Below are 20811 nucleotides of genomic sequence, written 5' to 3'. Positions count from 1 at the left end.
TTTTTAAACTTTAGAAAATTTCTTTTTCAAATAACCCCAACATATAAAAGAGGTAAGAGCCAAGATGCTCTGATGAGTGTCTCGCTTGCTCAGTCTTGCTTCTTATCCCAAAGCACCATGAAAGACGCCAAGTGCTCCCATAAACACAGTTTAAAAGCTCACAGGAAATGTCCAAGCCACTTAGCATAGCTTACATAGCGTTCTATAACCTGGCCCTTGGCCATCTCTCCCATCCCACTTCCTGCCACTCTCTCCTTCACATTTTAGGCTCCAGTTACACTGGACTGCATGAGATTCTTCCCAGACATCTGATGCTTCATCTCTCCATCCTCTTGCCCTTGCCTATTGGAACCCTCTGCTTGGACCATCTTGCTCTCTCCACTGGCCCCATCAGCTGCATAATTCCACCAGTCTCTCCAGACTCTGTTCAGGCCTCGGCTCTTACCAGAAGCTTCTCTGAACCCTGAAACAGGACCAGCTGTCCTGACTCTCTGTTCCCTGAGTCCCATGGCTGTAACTCAACCACACACCTATACTGGATTATGTGTTGTCTTCCCCAGGAGACGGTAAGCTCCATGAGGATGCAACTGTGACCCATTCATCCCTCTCCTTGGCTCCCAGCACAGTGCCAGTGCCTGACACTCAGTGGATGCTCAGTAAACCTTTGCCATGCTGAGCAGTGGAATGAAGACCAGTGCCCCCTTACCTTCAAGTAGACTGTGCAGACCCTGCTGGGCCGCCCTATGGTCTCAGTGGTCACAGAATATCCCTTCTGTTCCATGGCAGGAGACTCAGGTACATCGGCACCCTCTCCAGGGTGTCCAGCCTGACCCGCGTGGGCCCTGACGGACGGAAGGCTGCTCCGCTGGCTTGCTCCCTGCCAGGCCTAAGGGAAACACCAGTTCTGATCACAGATACAGTGACACATCAAATTCCTTGGGCGTGAGGCCAGCGAACAGGGCTGGCGAGCAGTGGAAAGAGACTGTTCCAAGACTTTCATCAACATGTAGCTTTTCTGAGGACAAAGACGAGCGATGAGGCAGTTGCTTCAAGAGGCAGATACAGAGCTTCACCATCCGGCTTGGCTGACAGGAGTGAGTCAACCAGGCACTTGATACAGGAGGTTTAGGGGACAAAAAGCCCCTCGTCACCATGTACTCTGGGGGAGAAAGTGGCTAAATAGGGGTTTCATAATAGTTGTGGAAAATGATGATGTTATAGGCTGAATTGTTCCTCCCCAAATTCATATGTGGAAGTTCTAAGCCCCAGTATCTCAGAAGGCAACTGTATTTGGAGGTGGGGCCTTTAAAGAGGTAAAATTAGGGTGGGTCTTCATTCCATATGATTGATGTCTTTCTAAGAAGAGGACATTTGAACAAGGCTATGGGTAAAGAGGGAAGACCACGTGGAGACAATGGGAGAAGGTAGCCACCTACAAGCCAAGGAGAGAGGCCTCAGAAGAAATCAACCCTGCTGACACATTGATCTCAGACTTCTGGCCTCCAGAAGTGTGGTTTAAGCCCCCCAGTCCGTGGTACTTTGCTATGGCAACCCTAGCAAACCAATGGGTACAATGTGATGAGGGGGCTCAAGCCTTCTGGGGCTACAGCCCCCTGAGTGCCACTATCCTCTTGGAGGGTTTCCGGATGCCCTACCCCCATGAGGTTGTCTGCTCTCACAGCACCTGGTGCTTCTGGCTTGGCTCCCATCACACTCTAATACAAGGCCTGTATTTTTTACTTCTCTGTCTCCCTAACGAGACCCTGAGCTCTTTGAGGGGACTGTGTCTCTCTTATTCCCAGTGCCTGGCACAGAGGCAGTACCCTGTCAATAAATGTTTGTGCGATTGATGAATTGGAGCTGGGCTCTGCCTAGGTGTTTGCCATCAGTTTCTCTCTCCAGCCCTTCCACCTGAGGCTGCTCCTTAAATTGACCTGGCTTGGGGCTCTCAGCTGCCCCTCCTCTCCAGCTTCGAAGGCCACTGGCAGCACTGGTAAACAAGCCTCCAGCCGGAGGAGCTTTGGGATGAAATGGCCTAGATGGGGGGAGCAAGATGATTGGTCCCTGTCCTTCCGAGCACTGTGATTGGCTGTCTGTCTGAACGGGCTCCTGTGATTGGCTCCCCAAGGAGTAAGCGAGGTTCATGAATCCCTTCCCTCTAGGTGTTTCCTGCTAGCTTTCTGGCTGGGAGAGGGGCTGCTGTCTCTGAGCTTGCTCTGTTCTAGTCAGTGTTTGCTGCAGCCTCTAGGTGCAAAAACTGCTCACAGCCGGAGCAAACAGCCCCTTCCTAGACCTGCTGAGAAGGGGATTAGCTGAGGGTCGGTAGGGGTCTAACACAACCTCTTTTTGTTGGGTAAACACAACAACTATTGATATACCTGCTCTCTGGACTTGACACCTTTAACTCAATACAGAAAATCAAACCTCCTAGCAGCAATTCGATTCTAGCCACTTCCCTTGTTCTTCTTTTCCTTCGGTTTCCCTCCTGGGGTTCGACCTGTATTTTCCATTTTTTTCTGCAAGTTGAAAATGTAGGTTACCGGCTGGCTGCCAAATCAGGAAGAACTGGTAGTTAGAATGAGTGGATCTCCCACCCTTCTCAGCCTAGAAATGTTCCTTACTGTTCCAGAAGCTCCAGTAATATTTGGCAAACCATAGTGATAATAATAATTATTATTATTTGCGTATTGTAGCTGCTAACAGTTTACACATTATAATAATTCCTCATGCAACTTTTATCTTACATGAATGGGCATTATGCCATTTGTCCTCAAAACCCTGATGCAATTTACATTTTTTGATTCTTATTTTACTTTTTGAAAATAAGGATAAACCTTGGTTGGGAGGTTAAGTGACTCGGCCAAGATCACAGCCCTAGGGCGGAGCTGGGATGCATCAGGATTTACAGACCCATTAGGGGAAGAAGAAGTGTGTCCACTGTGGAGAGTGATGTGTTAGTGGGAGGAGGGAGGTTATTCTACCAGGTTTAATTCCGTGGGCTGGAAATTCAACATCCAGCCTCCTTTTCTGGCCCAGTTTCCAAGAAGTGTTAGCTCCGCTCACTCCCAAGGTGGGCTTGTCTCTGGTCCTTGAGTCGTTCCTGCCCTGGACAGTTCTTGGGTGGGTGACAACCTGTCTGTGGTCAGTGATGGCAGTGGTCAGCAGGAAAGTGTCTTCCCTTCTTCCCGCCTGCCTCTTTGCTTCTCTTCTGCTCAGTGATCTCATAGAAGCAGATGAAGGTGACGACACTGGTTTACCATTTCTTCACAAGACTTTTCCTGTGCTCCCTGCCCCTGTTCCACTCTACTTGAGTGGGGGGGGGGGTCCCTGGAGAGGAGTTCTTAAATCATTTATTTTTAATAGGATTTAAATAGCTGATCTGGCATAACTGTGTCTCAGGTACCAGATAGTTTTCTAGTTCTTTCTGGACCTTCTCTCATGAAAGGTACCTTTTCTGTTTCTTTGTTTTAATCTTGTGAAAGTAGCACCAACTTTAAAAAAATCGAAAAATTACTTTATAGAAAACGGGAACTAGGTTGAGTAAATGGATATATATGAAGGAAAATAGTGGTGCATAAGTTTTCATTTCAGGGACTCTAGAAAACTGAAAAGTAGCCACCCCTCCCTCTTTTCCCTCAGGTTTGACGTGCTGGGTTGATGCAAAAGGAAAGCATCATCTTTGTGGACCCTCAGGTGCTGCAGGGCTTACTTAAGGGCATCTGTGTGTAAGAACATCCTTATACAGTGCTTGATGCAATGCCTGGTACCTAGTAAGTGCTCAGGAAATGAGAGGTATTATCACTATTAATAAAAATGAGACAATGAAAGAAAAAGATTTGATTTGTCTCCTTTTCTCCGAAACCCCTGAAATTGACTCTTTTATTCAGGGTTTATGTTGTCCATCTCAGGAGAGAAGGCATCTCTACTGACTGTCAAAGTGAGACCTCTTGGGGGTTGGGGCAGGGCAGGGGTCTGGCTCCTGAACCTTCCATGGTACGACAGTTTGCGTGATCACTCTGAGACCTGCTTTTTTGTTTCCAGGTGTCTGGGCTGAGACTTCATTGCTAGATTGAATCTGAGATTTTACTAGTCACTGTGTCAAATGGCTGCTGAGAGTATGTATTTGTTCCTAGAGTTACTGCAACAAAGCACCACAAACTAGATGACTTAAAACAGCAGAAATGTATTCTCTCTCGAAGTCTGGAGACTAGAAGTCCAGATTAAGGTGTTGGAAGGACCACATTCCCTCAGAAGTCTCCAGGGGAGGGTACTTCCTTGCTCCTTCCAGCTTCTGGTAGCCCCAGGCCTTCCTCAGCTTGTGGCAGCATCACCCCAATCTCTGCCCCCCACCGTCCTGTGGTCATCTTCGCTGTGTGTCTCCTTTTCTTCCAAGGGCACCAGTCCTATTGGATGAGGGGCCCACCTTACTCCAGTATGACCTCATTTTAACTAATCACCTCTGCAATGACTTTATTTACAAATAAGGTCACATTCTGAGATAATGGGAGTAAGGGCTCTGACGTACATGTGGGGGGGTGGACATAATTCAACCCCTATCAGGGCTCTTCCATCGTCCATCCCAACAGGCCTTGATGCCAGCAGGGCTCTGGGACACGACTCAAGTTTCGCCTCCAGATATGCTGCACCAGAAAGAACAGGGGCTTGACTGTGGCTCTGGGTTTCTCTCCCCCTCGCCGAGCTCTGGGCCCCGCCTGGGCAGGGTTGATTAAGCACAGTGCCTGTATCCCTATCCCACTGCATCCCAGGCATCCTTGGCTCAGTGAGCAGAACCCAGGGATCGGTGGAGAGTTTTGACCCGGCCACTCCTCCAGGCCAGCCAGAGCCCTTCCTGCCCCAGAGGAGCAGCCTGCTGAAGTGGACTTGACCTAGCCACCGGCCTTTCCCTCCTCCTGTGGCCCCCTGCCTCCTGTCCCACTACTCTGCCACCAGAAAATGTTGTCCTGGCTTAGACACTATGAAATCCCGTTGTCTGGAGGACGGAGAGACTGGCTCAGGCTGAGTGACAGTCACAGCTGAGCAGAAAAGGGCAGAGAGAGAGAGACCATGAGAAAGAACAGAGCGAGAGCCTGCACTCAGAGAAGGATGGACGCAGGGCGCCACTGCCCCAGGCTCCCTTGACACCGGCAGCAGCTGGTCCGCCTCCCGAGAGGGAGCCCGGCTCCAGAGCCCTCCCCCCAGTCTGCAGGGACAAGTCTGCCTGGTTACCTGGCTGTTCACAATGATTGTGGAGCCTTGAAGTGGGGACAGAATAAACTGTAAGTGCCTCGCTCCTCCATGCAGGGTTATTTATTACGCACCCGGTTTGCCTCAGGAGGAGACAGTTGTTGGCTTTTATTATTTTTTCCAGAAAGATCTAAATGTTCCCTAATTAACCTATTAGTTTCAATTATACCCTCGTAGCCATTTATCTGCTAATCTGAAAAAACGAACACCCTGGATTCAAAGCAAAGATTTCCCCCTGCAACCTCTACCCTCTTCTTTCTTTTCTTCTGTGAAGTGTTTAAATCACTTGTCAACACAGAGGGAATAATGATAAAAAAGTGACATCCCATCAGAGAGCAGGGGAGAGGTGGAGAGATACAAAGCCCCAGTGCAATCAGCCTGAGTGAAGCCTCCTCCATATTCACTGGGGAGAGGATGCAGGCATCCCTGGCTCAGCGCGGGGGGAGGTGAGAAGAACCGGCCTGCAGGGCAGCGCTGCCCCTCCACACCCGAGGCCCCTGCCCCGCCTTCAGGACCTACCTCATGGCTCAGGTCCTACAGAGGGACCCCAGGACCACGTGGGCGCTGCTGTTGTCGGCGTCCCTCTGCCCCGACATCCTTGGCAGATGTGGCTCCTGCCTGAGACACACTCTCCCAGGGCTGCCAAAACGAGGCAGGAAACACACACACACACACACACACACACACACACACACACACACACTCTTATATTTATTTTGTGGGGAAACAAGGCGTTAGCATCAGTTGTAACCACCACAGATACTATTAGCACATCAACGATGATAACTCCCTCGTGGATGTGACAAAAAATAAGCTGCTGTTACGTACAATTCCTTCTGTACAGCCTGCAATTCCACCCTTTTCTCTCCCTGCTGCAGGAAAGCCTGTCAGAATAAAAGAGAGTAAGGGTACCGTTATTACAGGCAGCTTCTTTAATTGATTTCTATATATAAACACATGTGCATACGAATAGCCGACATTTACTGTTAGCTGCTTCTAGGCCAGACATTGTGCTAAGCACTTGGCATACCTTGTCTCATTTATTCCTCACAACAACGCTTAGGAAGTAGATACTATTATCATCTCATTTTACAGACAAGTAGATCGAGGCTTAAAGAGGTGATGGAAATTGTCCGAGGTCACAAAACCAATCAGCGGTAGAGCCAGAACTCAGGCTTTGCTGGACTCCAAAGTGCCTGCCTGCAACAACTTTGCTATTCAGCTTCCCCAACTAAATTTATGATAAAGTAAGTAGTTTGTAAATGTCAATACTTACTTTTGGTAACAGATTACTGGTGACATCCCGCACAAACGAGGCTGAGGCCTGCTGGTGGGGGTGGGGGCAGGGGCGGAGGGAATGGTGCTGAACGCCAGAGGCCCATGTCTCAGTCTCCCTCTCACTCCTGTCTTGTAACCCTGGGCAAGTCACTCTTTCACCTGCACAGGTAACTGTCTGTGGCCTGGATAGTCCTACCTGGCTTCAGGGGCCTGGCTTTATTTGAGAGAGAGAGGAGAGCTGGGGCTGGAGATAGGAGCCCAGTTTGCTGGAGGAAACGTGAGAGCTGCCTTGTGAGTCAAGGGTCCTCCAGGAAGCCTGGGAACCCTGCAGGCCTGTGGGATGCAGGCCAGGGCCTGAGGATGACACATCCCTTCTCAGAAGGGAACCAAGTGTCTGCAGAAGCCCAGTCAAGGAGAAGGGTGAGGAGAAGGGAGGAGGATGGTGGTCCCTTAGGACGTCACTGTGGAAGATCCCTAATGAGTAGTTCAGAGTCTGTGAACAGGGGATGCAAGCAGGGGCCCCAGACCAGAGGCTGGGGCTGGAGGGATGTTAACAAAGGCAGGCGGGGAATAAGAAAGCTGGTAGGAGTGGAAAGCAGGAAGACTTGGAAAGGCTATGATGCTGGGGGGTTTTGTTTATTTTTTTTAACAAGGACTTCAAGAAGAGTGGGACTCCCCTGAAATTGAATGCAAATTTTGTACATTCACACATTTGGGTCCCCCATCCCAGCAGCCCTGATTAGATCCTCACTGGGTTGAGACCCTAAACAAAGAAGAACCACTGTCCCAAACTATCTCCAGCAAAGGACGAATGTTTGTTGAGTGTGATTGGCAGCTTTCCTGGGGCCCCTGGAAGCCAGAACTACTCCCCAACCAAGTCCAGCCGTTGGGTTGCCCACCTTGAGTTGTGAGGCTCCTTGGCGGTGCTGTGTCCAGGTGTGTCCCCACCTTGGGAAGTCTGAGAACACATCTCGACCCAAACACCCTCAGCGTTTCTCACGGATTGACCATTGTCCTGAAGTTCTTGCTCGGTGGGGATTTCACACCTGCGGATAAATGATACGTCATGTTACAGCCATGCAAGACCTATGAAACGAGTGTTTTAAAAAATAATTAAATGCGTAATTTGACACTTGCTGCTTTCTTCCATCTCTGTTCACCGAAGATATATAAAACCTAATGAATCGCACATTGCTCTGGATCTAACCATCTGCCATTTCAAGCTTGGATGTCTTCCCTCCCCTCATTCCCCTTCCTTGCTTCCAGAGGGTGGGCCCGGCTCCTGGGCTTTGCTGGGGAACTTCCCCAAGAAGCCTGGCATCTTCCCCTTGGGCTGAGATCCATCAATAATCTTGTCCCTACTCACTCCATCACTTAAAACAGACTCACAAGTCTAGGGACTGAGTTCAAGTGCAATGATGCTTCGTTTGACTGGGCATTGTTGGAATTTACGCAAACTAGCCAGATAACTGAAACTTATCCTTTCAAGAGCCAGAATCGTTTCTTTAAAAAATTAATCATTTTTAGTAGACATTTTTCAAAAACGCATTACACACTCGCCTTCCTCCTTAACCAGAAGCTACTGATCATAATCTCATGGAACTGTTATCTATGTCTACACTGCTTTTTAGTTGCTCTGACTCCTTCAATGTCAGGAGATCAGCTTTCACTCCTCTTGCTGTCAGGGTATCCGTCTCTAATAGCCTCACCGCCTTTCTTTTGCTGGGCTGTTTCTATGCCTGCTGCTGCTGGCTTTGGGGAGCTATCAGCCCACTTCCTCAGTCAGCTGCATTTCAGAGAAGAGTCTGGGAGGTGCTCAACAATGTACCGAAGAACATTGTTCAGGTACTGGGCTCGGCAGAGGCAGGACTCTGTGATGGCCGTTTGGGACAGTCAAGTGATTTTTGGCTTATTAAATGGGATGTTTCCACCTTATGACTGATAGAGATACCATGGAAACATCGTCTATTTAGAGGCAGTCACCACACGTTAAAACCCTCAGTGATCATTTTGGCTGTGTTGGGTGACAGGATGTCATGAAGGAGAAGACAAGGAAGAAAAGTGGAGTTTAGCGAATGTTTGTTCCCTGACAAGTGCTCTGCTAAGACTATTCACATCCTATTTCACCTACTTCTCACCACCACTGGAGCTGTAGATACCATCATCCCTGTTTTACTGGGGAGGAAGTGAAGGCTGGAAGATTTTAATTAGTAAATTGCAAGATCAAGATGCCAACTCAGGGCTGTCTCACTTTAAAATCTACTGTCTTTAATACATTTTATTCTTGAAAAAAACATAGAATTCTTTCTCTTTAATTCTTGCATTTTTTTCTCGAATTCTTTTAAATTTCTTTTAAAAATCTTCTTAATTTAAAAATTTTAATTAATGAAATCTTATGTGAAACTCCAATATAAGAGGTAACTGCAGATGCTTCTGTTGAAGGCTGCACTGTTCTAGACCCCAAGACTCTACTGGAACCCCAAGGCCTCATGGAACTCAGATTGAACACCATGGTAACCAGGCCTAGAGATGTGTCAAGATAATTGGGTTGGGAGTTCTCAAATAGGGCCAAAATAAAATTTTCTCTCACCATACCCAAGAAACAGAAGGGATAGACAGAGTTTTCCCAGAGAGATCTGTAAATGAGATCTCCATCTCAATCCAAGTCCTCCACCTTCTCTGGCCTCTTATTTGAGTCAGTTTAAAAGATTTCTTTGAGATCTGATTACATTTGGTTGCTCGACACACCTGGACATAATGATCCCCAGGCAATTCACTTCTTGTGGGCTAGGGTTCAGCCTCCTTGGGACCTAAGCTTTCTGCCTCTAAATCCTTCTTGAAACTGACTGCCCTCTGCCCCTTTTCTTCAGCACCAATTGTGCTCAGTTCATCAGGGAGCAAAAATTATTTTTTTAAACTGTCCAGTGTCTAGGATGTTTAAGACATGGACAGGAACTCCCACATCAAGATGCAAAAGCAAGAGTATGTGGCAGGCCTGGAGGGGGCAACCAGTGACCTCAACAAGGAGGCTTGGTGCAAAACTGGTTGTGGCCACAGTATGGGTTCATAAGAAGAGGTAGTTAGTAAGGAGCTGGTGTGAGATTTGAGCTCTGGAGTTAAGCAAAGTAGGTTTCTCATTCTGCCTCTGCTGTTTCCAGTCCTGTGACCTAAGCAAGCACTTTAATTTCTCTAAGCCTGAATGCTCTGAGCTGCAAAGTGGGCATAAAAATATCTTTCCAATCGGGTTGCTATGTGTGTTTAATGGAATGATGCATATAAGGTGCTGGGCACAGGGCCTGACACCCAGTGAGAAATCAGTAACTCTTAGTTGCTTTTATTACTATCATCATTCATCATTATATGATCAGGCAGGAAATCTAAGGAAGGAGAAGGAAGTAAAAACAATATAAAAAGCAGAAAGCTACTTAGCGCCTGGTCACAATGTTTAAATTAGTTTAATTGTGATCAGTACAATGGCCTGAATTTTATCAGGAGACCCCGGGCCTGAGCCCTGCTCTTCAAGCAGAGCTCCTGAGTTGTTGGGCATTTGAATTTAGAGCACAGAGGAGAGAGTGGTCCAGGAGTCCTCAGCACGTAGATGGTATTACATACATACATTAAATACATAGATGGTATTAAGCCATGGGGCCAGACAAGTCATTTCCTGGGAAGGTGGGGATGGAGACGAGAAGGGGTCTAGCAAGGAGTGGGAGCCCGCAAAGGAGACTGAGAAGGAGGCAACATCAAGGTAGAAGGAAAGCCCGGTGTCCTGTATGCCAAGAGGAGGAAATGATTCAAGGAAGGAAAGGCCAGCTGTGCTGAATGCAGTGGAGGCTGGGAAGGGACACTGCACATAGTACCTTGATAGGGGTAGCATTATGGGGAAGACGGGCTGAAGCCTCATTTGGTGGTTTGAGCGGGGAAAGGGAAGTGAGGGAGTTGCCATCATCAGAAAGAAAACTCCTTGGAGATGTTTTGCTTCAATGATCTCCCTGAGCCTTGGAATGAGTGTGAGTTCTACTAGTGAATGTGGGGTGAGAAGGAAGAGAGTGAACCACTCCTGAGATGCATCGGCTGCTGAGGCGTCCTCTGGGAAGCTCATCACTGATGCGCTCTCTTCACGGAAAACAGATTTCAGCTGGAGGGAAGAAATGAAGTAAAAGCCCCCAAAGCCTGTAGGAATCGCTTTTCCTCCAATCAGCTGAGTGGCTGGTGTAAAGGAAGTGGGGGGGGGAAGGGACCAGACTTGCTGGAGCAGAATATTCCTTCCCACCCATCATGCAGCCTGAACCGTGGCTCCACGTAAGATGCGGGATTGTTCCAGCCCCTGGGACACTCGCCTGTCCTGGAGAGTTCAGGGCCACGCCCAGTCTGGCATTACTGCCTAGCGCCCTGGGACAGGTGGCCGGGGATGAATCAGACAGCTAATTAGCACTCTCTCCCCATCTAAGAGGAGCCAGAGACATATCAATTGCTCCCAAGAGGGAGGGAAGGAGGCAGAGAAAAGGGAGGTGGGGAAACCAACAGGGGTTACATCAGAAAAACAACATCATCCAAACAGCCGCGCATCCCAAATCGGTGTTCTTCCTCCGATAGGGGTGGCAGAGGCAGCTGGGACCCAGGGGACCCCTGAGGAAAAGCACCTGTGTCAGTGCCTCGTTATCTGCAGGAAGGATGCTGCCTCCCTGCCCAACTGAGGCCTGAACTGCTCTCTACACGGCTCCTTGGTGTCTGACATCTCTATCTTTCCCATCATACAACCCTGAAAATTTATTATAGAATGTCAGCAACCAGCTCCATCCTCCATAAACTGGGGTTTCTGCCAGGTCAGAGTCACATTGAGGCAGTGGCCAGTCCTGCCCTAACCTGGGGGATGAAGGATGGGCTTCACCAGCAGAGTGTTTTGGGGAAGAGGGCAACAGGGAAAGTTCTGGAGAGTTAGAGCCTAACTGTGGCTGCATGACCCTGGATCCATCACTTTACTTCTTAGAGCCTCAGAAACTGGAAAGTTTGGACTACGTAATGTCTTTAACAATCAGGAATTCTGTGAATTCAGCATGCTTCCAACCAAATTACTTCTGGAATTTTTATGGAGGCATGCCTCTTATTTTTTATATTCTTTCCACCCTAACTTTTGAGAGCCTAGCATTCCTGTTGATCTCAGTTCTGTGTGGGCAGAGACAGTGAGAAAGAAACTGGAGGTAGGCAGAGGAGCGAAATAATTATTCATTTGAGAGATGGGGAAGGAAGTCTTAAGTCTGTAATTAAAGACAACTGCCCACAATGAGCACATCCAGTGCCCAGATCTTGTTTTTTTTTTTGTTTTTGTTTTTTGTTTTTTTAAAAATATTATTATTCCACTCTTTTTTTTTTCCTTTGGGTTTATTTATTTATTTATTGCTGCGTTGGGTCTTCGCTTCTGTGCGAGGGCCCTCTCCAGTTGCAGCAAGTGGGGGCCACTCTTCATCGCGGTGCGCGGGCCTCTCACTATCGCGGCCTCTCCTGCTGTGGAGCACAGGCTCCAGACGCGCAGGCTCAGCAATTGTGGCTCACGGGCCCAGTTGCTCCGCGGCATGCGGGATCCTCCCAGACCAGGGCTCGAACCTGCGTCCCCTGCATTGGCAGGCAGACTCTCAACCACTGCGCCACCAGGGAAGCCCCCAGATCTTGGTTTTTAATACCATTCTCCAAAAAAAGGGATCTGACTTCCTTGAAGAAATGGTTGGTTCTCGGACTGGGGCAGGAAATACACAAGATAAGCCTGGAGCAGAAAGTAAGGAAGTACTACACACACACACACCCACACACACCCCCACACACCCCCACACACATTGAGGAGGTTATGTCAAGGGGGCACAGGAGACAACTGAAAGAGCTCCCAATGGCCAAAGCTGGAAGAATTTGAGCAAGAAAACAAATAAAGGAGCATTGGATCATAACCCAAGGTATAGAATAAATATGCATGAGTCTATACTAATGTAAATAAATGATTGAAGAAATAAATAAATAGGGAGAAAAGACAAATCTCTTTCTCACGAGAATTACAAATCATTTAGGTAGATCCTCTGCTTTCAAGATGTGGTACATAACTCACCACTCTTTATTTGTGGGATGCACTTAATAACTTCCTTCCAAAGACTACAGTTTGGAAAGGGGGGTGGGAGAGAAACTTTAGAGTGGAGAACCCTGATACACATGACCCCAGCCAGGTGATCAAGGTCAACATCAGCAGAGATAAGTCCTGTGGATGGTGTGTACTCTTGATAATGATGTTATAAAAATGACACTTCACCTCTGTGGTCTTCCTTTCAAAAACTCATAATCCTAGTCTAAGCATGAGAAAAACATGAGACATTTGAGAGACATTTTATGAAATACCTGGCCAGTACTCCTCAAAACTGTCAAGGTCATCAGAAATAACTAAAGTCTGAGAAACTGTCACAGCCAAGTGGAGTCTAAGGTGACATAACAAATAAATGTCATATGATGTCCTGGATGGGATCCTGGAACAGAAAAAGGACATTAGGTAAAAACTAAGGAAACCTGAATAAACTATGGACTTACTTAATAACCATGTGTCAATGTTGGTTCATTAATTTTAACAATGTACCATACTAAAGTAAAATGTTAACAGTAGGGGAAACCAGGTGCTAGGTATACAAGAAATGCCATACTACAGTCATGATTTTCCTGTGAATCTAAAACTGTTCTAAAAATATAGAGTTTATTTTAAAAAAATTACCCCACCCAAATCATGTGTTTCTAATTAAATCATATGACTGGTTCGAGTCTGAGTAGAGTTGCTTTGTAATTTTAAAATTGTATTTGGATAAGGGATTGTGGTGGACACTGCTAATTGCCTACCTAATTTCTGTTTCCTTCTTCTTAATGGACAGAACACCAGTTTTGGTTCAGAGGAGCAATGTGTCCAGTTAACAATACCATTTCCCCTCATTCTCTTGTAGCAAGTGGTGGCTATGATTACAGTTCTGGTCAATGAGATGTAGGGGAACCTCTGGGAAGAGCTTGTCCTCTTGAATAAAAAGAGTTGCTCTGCCCCTTATTCTGCCTGGATTTGGGACATGAGGCCAGGAGGTGCAACAGCCATGTTGTGAGCATGAAGCAACCAGCATGAGGATGAAACTTTACACATTATGGGTGGCAGGGCACAGAGATAGAGACACCTAGGTCCCCGGTGATATTGTTGAGTGGCTGCATAAGCCCTGGACTGCCCACCTCTAAACTTCTTTTTAAGTGAATCAACTAAACCCTTATTTTACAAAAAAGTCTACAGTAGTTAGAGCTTTTGTTACTTGCAACCAAATGCAATCTTACTGATACAAGGACCAAGTCTTCAATAGGTAAGATGAGAATGAGGACAATAAGAGACAAAACAAAATATGCCAGGCAGGTACAGCAGCAAGGATGGTATAGGAAAAAAGCTGATGTATTTGGGGAGAGAAAATTGGGTTTTAGAACTAAGAGCAATAGAGATAGTATTAAATATTAAGTATCACTATTGAGTATTTATTATACACCTGAGACTTTAAAAAATGAGGTAAACTAATTTAATCTACATGTTAAACTGGTGTGGATATGAATCACTGTCTCTGTTTGAGAGCTTGGAACATTCAGGCACAGAAATAAACTTGCTCGAGGTCACAAAATAAGTAATGGACAGAGCTAGGAATGTAATCCAGGTCATCTCAGGCCAAGGTGGGCAGGTGTCCCTCTGTACCACTTTGGAGCTCAAGTGCATTCTGTCTGAGTAAGACAAGGAATGGAGATGGTAAAGAGACCAGAGATTGAGGAGAGAAGCTGGTCCAGACGTCAGCTCCATCCGAGGGCTCTAGGGATGAGAGGGGTCAGGACATTCTCACACTACAAGAGAACAAACAATGAACTTGACCTTCCAATGATCATAAAGAGAGGAGGGTCTACATGTAACTGGGGTTTTCAGTCAGTAAGGGTACGGTAACCCTCTAAAGACCAGGAATTAGGATATCAGGCAACAGTGAATGAAAGATGTTGAAACAGAGAAGTCCAGACTTTTATGGAAAAAAAAGAGCATAAATACTTGTTAAAAATTCAACAAACACTTCTTAAACATATACTATGGGCAAAGCATCATGTTAGGCAAGGTGAAGTCTACAAAAATAAGTAAAGATCAGGTGGTCCTGGTTAAGTGAGAGAATCCAATTAATGCATCCATAGCTTTGTATGTGGAATTGCATTCAGTGACAAATTAGGAGTTTCCTTTTTCTCCTGAAATAAGGGATGAGCACGGGGCTGTTATAATGCCTTTAGGATGTCTTCAGAAACCAAGAATCTTTCTGTGTTTTCCTTCAGGATAGGAGAAGCCCTAGTGGACACAAGATGGCTGATGGACCTCTAGCATTCCATCTGTGTCCCCAGAAGGGAGAAGGGGAAAGGCAATGTGCAAGAGTCACTGCCACTGTGTCTACCCCACCTCTTTTAGGGAGCTTTCCTAGAAGTCTCACACTAGAATTGCCTCTTACATATCATTCATAAGAATTGTGTTATGTGGACTTTTCTATTGTTATGGGCTGAATGTCTGTGTCTCCCCCAAATTCATATGTTGAAGCCCTAAACCCCAATGTGATGGTATTTGGAGATGTGGCCTTTGGGAGGTAATCAGGTTTAGACTAGGTTGTAAAGGAGGAAACCTTATGATAGATTAGTCCTCTTATAAAAAGAAGACAGATTTATCTGTGTCCACACTCATGCATTGAGGAAAGGCCACGTGAACATACAGTGAGAAGGCGGCTGTCTATAAGATAGGAAGACAATTCCTACCAGAACCCAATCTTCCTGCACCTTGATCTTGGACTTCCCTAGCCTCCAGAACTGTGAGAAATACATGTCTGTTGTTTAAGTCACTCAGTCTATGATATTTTTTACACAGCTGACTAAGACACCTACCTACAAGGCAAGCTAAGAAATGTGCCCATGTGACATCCCAAATAAAATCCACGTTTTGTTAATATGGTTGAGGGAAGAAGACCAGATATGAGGCAGGTGACTAGCACTCTCTGCCACAACAGGCATTGCCTTCTGGAAAGTTGATTTTTCAACTGAATCAAGTAACATCAGGCTGACTATGATAGAGGTAATAAAAACTAACTAGAAAGTTATTCTGCAGAGTAACATTTCCTAAATACCTTAAGTTAAAGTCAGCATCTACCATATCTCCCTATTTTATTTTCTCTCATGAGTACCTAAAATTATGTAATTGATTCATTTACATATTTACTGTCAGTTCCTTGAGGGATACTGCCTGTCTTATTCACCCCTGTGCTAGAACAGGGCATGACACTGGGTACACATTTAACAAATTTTTACTAAACACATATTATATGCAAGATGCTATTCTTTATATAGATTATTTTATTTAATCCTTACCATCATCTTATGAGAAGTGTAATGTTATTGGTTCCATTTCACAGAGAAAAAACACTGTCATAAAGGTTCAGTTCCTTGGTCAAAGTCACAGAGCAAGTACTTAGGTAAGCTGGGTCTAGCTCCACAGCTGGGGTCCAAATCACTACACGATGCACCAGGGAAGAGCAATGCTGCTCCTAAAGTGCCCAAAATGCAAGGACATAGCACTCTGGCTAGACCTTAAAGAATGAGTAGGGATTTTACAGTTGGTTATATGAGGAGACTAGAGATGAGAGTGGGGATAGGGAAGGGAACCCCACCCTAATCAGAGGAAACAGTTTGAACCATAAAATCTGGTAATGGTTTGGGAATAGTGAGTAATCAAGATGCCCCAGCAAATGTGCACAGCGGTAGGTAAGACTAGAGATGAGAGGTGGGTCCAGATTTGAAAATCAAGCCAAGGTATCTCAACATTGACACTGGGGAACCTTCAAAGTTTTCTAAGTGGTTAGGACCGTGTTTGAGGAAGATCCCTGGCAGCAGCAGGGCGCCCAGATGTGAAAGGCTAATGACTGGAGGCAGGAAGAATCAGCTGGGGCTGAACCTGGATACTTACACCTGGAATGGAAAGAGGAGGATGGGTACCAAAGATGTAGCAGATGCAGAATCACAAGGCTCTGGGAGCTGACTGAATGAGATGGAGTGCGCACAGATGAAGCCAGACTACGAAGAGAAGCCAGACTACTACAAGAAGAAGACGGGAAATAAGGAGGCAGGCTCTGGCCGAAGGCAACCAGATGGGACCCATGGTTTTCTTGTTTGATGTCTGCTGACCTGACAGCAAGCAAATTCAGGGAGACACACTTTTTAGAGAATCCTAGGTCCCTCTTTTAACCTTTGAGTAGTGATGTCCTGGTCCTCTGTCTGCAAGACCTGTAACACAATTCCAGCAAAATGAGCCAGAGCTCCAGACTTCTGCATAGAGTGGTGGGTCAGGAGAACTGGTGCCAAGATGAGGCTTCCCCTCTTCCACAGCAGATGGGGCCAGTGGCTGAGGATGCTGCTCTCAATGGTCCCCAGGATGTGAGGGGACTTTACTCCCCCACAAAGACACTGGATTGAAACCGTGCTGACTCTGATGGCAATAAAACTGGACTGAACAGGACGATGCGGGCTTTATCCACAGCAGGATGTATTAGATTAGACCCTGAAGAGTGTCCTTGGAGGATTTAGAGTGCATATGCCCAGAAATGCTGTACAATCTCTGTCCTCCCAGGTATAACAAATGAAGACTAAGCCCCTACCTGCTCTCTGCACATCCCGTCGCCCATTGTTCCCCAGGCACTGTGACCTCTTTTCTATTCTTAGTCTCGGAGAGTGTCCTTCCCAAGAGCTTGCCCCTGCTCTGTGATTCTCTTCCCCCAAACCCATCCTTCTTGTTCTGCAGGTCTTGGTTCCAATATCATCTCCCACAGAGGCCTTCCCTGACCACCCCCTCCCAAACTAACACTGCTGTCCATGCAACCTGCACCTCCACTTACTTTGATTATAGTCCCCTAATTTATTTAATTTGACATTAATTTACTCCTTAACTTTCTATCTCACCCAGGAGATTAAGCTCAAACAGAGTAGGGACATTGCTGTCTAATTTGCAACACGTCTGCAGTGCCCAGAACATTTCCTGGCCCACTGTAGGTGTTCAACAAATATGTCTGGAATGAAGGAGATGGATGGGTTGCTGTATCGGGGAGCATCCAGTATTTCTCCCTCCCACCTGTTCCTCACCTTGCACCTGTCTTCATGCTCTCTTTCCAAACAGGGCCACAGGCAGAATTTATACTCTTCTGAGGATGAGGATATGTGAATTACCATCCCCTACCCCACTCCTCCCTTGCAACGCTCCTCCCCTCTGCCAGGTGAACAGACAGGAAGGGCAGGTGACTTCGGGACACCCAGATACGCCCTAGAAAAAAGGTGTTTGCAGGGGGCTCCTCAGCAGACAGGACAGTGTGGCCTGGCAGGAAGTAGGTGCGTTACAGAATGAGGGTGGAGGAAGTCTGTGCATTTCAGCATAAACTTGATGGCATGTCATCGTGTGCAAATCAAGCACGGATTCGTGTCAGTCCACAATCAGGTCCATAGAGGCCCCAGCACCTTTCTTTCCAGCTGACAAGGGCCCCTCCTCACTCTTGGGCGCAGCAGAGACTGAGCGCCAGCATGGCAGGTGCATGCCGGGAATCTGATCAGCATTCAGCTTAGGCAGCAATGGGGCCTCATCAGTTTTAATGAATTAACACTTTGGAAAAGGCAGGGATGATGTTACAGCTAGTGAGTGTGGATCAGCTGCCTTCATTTATGCCCCAGTGAAGAGCCATCTTCTTCCTTCATTTTCCTTTCTCCTCCCAGGTGTAGAAGCCTGAAACTTCTCTAATTGCTGGAATCAAAAACCTCTGCTTTTTCTATCCTAATCCATTCTCTAAGCTGTTCATAGACCAAAATCACAGCAATTTTTGAGTCAATGAAAGATGGAATCATTCCTGCTGGAAATTCTGATGTCTGGTGTTGGACCTGGAGATGCTAGTCATCCTGAGCGTCCCTGTCTGTCCTCCTGCCGCCCCAAATCCCCTGTAAGCTGGACAGCTGCTCCTTGGGTGGGAGTGGCTGGATCGCCACCCTTACCAGCAATGTGGACAAAAATTTCTTTGGGACAGAATTATCTGATGGGGAAGAAATCAAGAATTGGTGAAAGTAAAGGATTTTTTAAATCTGTAAACTCACGTTCTTTTTTTAAAAAATAAATTTATTTATTTTACTTACATTTTTGGTAAGTAAAGCACTGGGTCTTCATTGCTGCATGAGGGCTTTCTCTAGTTGTGGCGAGCAGGGGCTACTCTTCATTGCGATGTGCGGGCTTCTCATTGCAGTGGCTTCTCTTGTTGCGGAGCATGGGCTCTAGGCACGCAGGCTTCAGTAGCTGTAGCACACGGGCTCAGTAGTTGTGGCTCACGGGCTCTTGAGCACAGGTTCAGTAGTTGTGGTGCACGGGCTTAGTTGCTCCACGGCATGTGGGATCTTCTTGGACCAGGGATCGAACCTGTGTCCCCTGCATTGGCAGGCAGATTCTTAACCACTGTGCCACCAGGGAAGTCCCTGTAGACTCACATTCTTTTCAATATAGGTGGTGCCACTGCAGGTGGGAAGTTGTTACCACATTGTGAAAATAATTTGCTAAAGAAACAAAAAGAGAGTGACAAAAACGGGCAGAGTTGGTCAAAGAGAAGGCTAGGCCGAGACAGACCCACAGCAGAGAGAAAGGAACAAAGAGGCTGAAAATACTCAAGGACAGGTGGCCAGTGGCTTCAAGAGACATCCATCAAGACAGCAGCACGTTTCCACCAGGGAAATGTCCTGAGTATCCACTGATTTTGCCTGAGGGGGCTGTTCTTCCCTGTTTCCTGGAGAACTGCTGCAAATTTTTGATGGAAACAGAGCCTGGGTAGAATCCAGCTGCTGAAACTGAATGAAAATGTGATCTGATGGCTGTGAATAATCAGAGCTGCAAAATGAAGAGGGTTAGACCCAGATCACTGACTGAGGAGATTATTCCTCATTCTTAGGATTCACTGTAGGTTGAGTGCCTGGTCACATTGCCTGGTTTAAATCCTAGTTCTGCAACTTATTAGCTGGGCGAACTTGGACAAGTTATTTAACTTTTCTGTAACTAATTTCCTCATCTGTTAAACAGGGATAATAATAGTAACTGCCTTAGATACTCTTGTGAAGATTGAGATATCACATGTCAAGTGCTTAGAACAGTGCTTGGCATACTTACTATCATCAATGTCATCACTACTGTTATTGTTATTGTTATCCCTGTCATTTTTCTGGTCTGGAGGTTCCATGTGGAGCAGGGCTGTAAGCATTCATCACTTCTAAGATTGTGTATAACATGCTGTTGTCAATGACCACATTTCTCCAGCCACTGGAGTGAGGGGGGTGGGGATCTGTGCTTTACAGCTGGGAAGGAACCTCTTAATATTTCTCTTTTAGGATATTATTATGTTCTGGTGAAATTGGGATTGTGACAAAAGGAGTTTGGATCAAAATCAAATTGGTAAGTGAACTGGAAACCAGGTAGTCTAAATATTAATGTTTAAATTAAACTTAATTCAAAAAGATTCAGAAAGGGAAGAGATTAATAACAATTGAGAACCAGTTATGAGCCAGGCACTATACTAGTTTATTTTACAAATGGCATTGGATTTAGTGCTCACATTAAGACTTCCAGGGAGTTATCATTACTGTGTTATAGATGAATAGCTTTTTGACCAAGATCACAAAGACTGGTGAAATGTATGTGGTATATGAATGCAGCCAATATTTAGGTTAGCCAGTCAGATAGTGTATAATGAATAAGGTAATGTTGTAGTTATAGAATCCAAAAGGTGAGTGTGGATTAGGTTTTTGGACTTCTTTGAGGATGTCTTTGTAAGTTCAAGTTTTAGTACTCTCCCTTTGCCCCAAAAACAGAAATAACAAATAAAATATGAGAGAGGAAGCCAACAAGAAATCAGTTGGCTCAAAAATAAGATAAACATATCTGTGAACTAGATCCAGAAGAGAACACAAGCAGGGCAGAAAAAAAACAAAGGGCAGGAAACGGTGATGAGATGGGGCACAGTATCATGCTCACTGTTTGAAGTATGGAGCTGACTTGGGTGAATGTCCCCCTTCACACAAGGAGGCTGAAAAAGCAATCACTGGCTAAGTTGCCTGGAGGCTGATTGCAGCGAGTGTGCGTCAGAACCATCAGGAGAACTTAAATTGCTGAACCCCACCCCCAGAGTGTTAATTCAGTAGGTCTGGGGGAAGAATTTGCACTTCTCA

The 20811-nt window shown here is 46.2% G+C and overlaps 1 long non-coding RNA gene across 1 annotated transcript in view; it reads right to left on the bottom strand.

Annotated features, from left to right (window-relative positions):
• Positions 1 to 17576, bottom strand: part of LOC309636381 — a 28014-nt gene extending 10438 nt beyond the window's left edge. Inside the window, exon 1 of the long non-coding RNA XR_014250002.1 lies at positions 707 to 17576. This is a non-coding gene — a long non-coding RNA (uncharacterized lncRNA). The remainder of the gene's footprint in view (positions 1 to 706) is intronic.
• Positions 17577 to 20811: the final 3235 nt, after the last annotated feature.

Source organism: Balaenoptera physalus (assembly GCF_965194825.1).
Source record: "Balaenoptera physalus genome assembly, chromosome: 10".
Lineage (NCBI taxonomy): Eukaryota > Metazoa > Chordata > Mammalia > Artiodactyla > Balaenopteridae > Balaenoptera > Balaenoptera physalus.
The sequence above is the reverse complement of the archived record's forward strand: the minus strand, read 5'-3'. Positions and strand labels throughout refer to the sequence as shown.